Here is a 2,272-nt window from a genome sequence, read left to right on the forward strand (position 1 = left end):
TTCTTCACGTCTCTCCCGAGATTTCGAACATTATCTCGTCTCTGTCGAGATCTTCGTCTTTCTCTTTTTTTTTTAATTTTTATTTTTATAGTCCTCACCTCCACTGGTGACGTAATTTCTCGTGCATTTGCATACTCGCATCCACGCTATGTTATGGCGGGGTAGGGGGTATAATTTTAAAGATTTTTTTTTTTTTTTGCACTTTAAATTTCCTTGAGTTGATGTGGTGCTTCTTCCATTCTTTTGATTTGCTTTCATTGCAGTTCCCATGTGGCTGGTTAGATGATGATGATGATGATGATTATTATTATTATTATTATTATTATTATTATTATTATTATTATTATTATTATTGGCTCACATGGAGCTTTCACACAAGTCAACAAACGACCTAATTGGAAACCTGTGGTGTTCTCTGGAAGCTGAGTGACAACAAGTCTCCCCAGACGTCCAGCTCTCTCCACCTCCTTCGATAGCATTTGCAAATGAATTTGCGTCATTGCAACAGCCTCTTACCATTGATTTCTCGCTGACAGTGGCCATTGGCTTTTACTGGAATTTGAGTGGCACTAAGCCTCTCCAAGGTCCCAGTTCTCTTCGCGCTTGTCCAGCCGCGGTCTGACCAGCACTCTCTCTTCTCGGTCTTTCAATCCTTCTTGACCCTTCTCGGCTCTTTGGTATCACTTTTCTATTTGGGAGGAATGGTGATTAGACAATGGGGGGATGCATGATGGGGGTGTAGAACTTGTAGATATGCGGCTTCGGTGTTCTTCATGCCCTGTAACACTTCTTCGTTATATTGTCTTCTTGTATTATTCTCTGCATTCAAGGGTTTTCCTTAATATTTCAGCCGTTTTCATTATCGTTAGTCATTGTATTTTTGCAGCTATTCGTCTGATTCCAATTTCTGACATTCTTTTTTCAAAGTTTTTCAGAATCGTTCCTAGTGCTCCTACTATTATCGGTACTATTTTGATTTTCTTCATCATCCAAATCCCTTTTAACTCTCTGGCTAGCTCTGTGTATTTGCTTCGTTTCTCATTTTCTTTCATACTCACCCTGTGGTCAGCTGGGACAGCAAAGTCTACGATTTGACAGGATTTTTCTTTCTTTTTAATTATTACGACATCTGGTCTTCTTGCTTGGATGGGTTTCTCCCTCTGTATGTCCATGTCCCATAGGATTTTGTGGTTCTCGTTTTCGAGTGCTGTTGCAGGTTTATGCTTGTGCCATTTGTCTGTATGCTCAAAATGCAGTCGTTTGCACAATTCCCAGTGCACCGCCCTCCCCACTTGGTCATGCCTGTTTTTGTATTCCTTTTGGGCCAGTTTGCTGCATTCACTTACTATATTATTATTATTATTGTTGTTGTTGTTGTTGTTGTTGTTGTTGTTGTTGTTGTTGTTGTTCAGTATGAATGAAGACACCATCACATTATTATAGCCCTTTTGTTAAAACTATATCACCTCCCCCCCTTACTAAAACAATAACTTTGGTATATTGCCTGGGCTGATTATTTTATTACAGACACATCAATCCATTAACTCACATTCCATCATTTTTCATAAATCTTGGATATGTTACTAATTTCGACAATCATTTGTCATAATTTTAACCCATATTATCATCTCTCCTCTTACCAAAATATGAACTTTGATATATTGCATGGGCGGATTATTTCATTATAAAGACACCAATCACTCAACTCACAGTTCATCATTTTTCATAATTCTTGGATATGTTACTAATTTCGACAATCATTTTTCATATTTTTAACCTAAATTATCGCCCCTCTTACTAAAAATAATAATTTTGATATATTGTCTGGGCTGATTATTTCCTTTCAAACATACCAATCAATCAACACACATTTAATCATTTTTAATAATTTTTGGATATGTTACTAATTTCGACAATCATTTTTCATAATTAAAACCCACATTATCGCACCCACCTACTAAAATAATAACCTATTATATATTGCCTGGGCTTGTGATTTCATTACAAACATACCAATACATTAACTCACATTTTATCATTTTTCACAATTCTTGGGTATGTTATTAATTTTGACAATCATTTGTCATAATTTTAACCCACATTATCGCCCGCCCCCTCTTACAAAAATAATAACTTTGATATATTGTCTGGGATGATTATTTCATTACAAACACGCCAATACATTAACTCACATTTCATCAATTTTCATAAATCTTGGATATGTGACTAATTTACACAATCATTTTTCATAATTTTAAACCCCTCCCCCACT

This window comes from Euprymna scolopes, chromosome 22 (assembly GCF_053919585.1).
Source record: "Euprymna scolopes isolate OS-2025 chromosome 22, ASM5391958v1, whole genome shotgun sequence".
NCBI lineage: Eukaryota > Metazoa > Mollusca > Cephalopoda > Sepiida > Sepiolidae > Euprymna > Euprymna scolopes.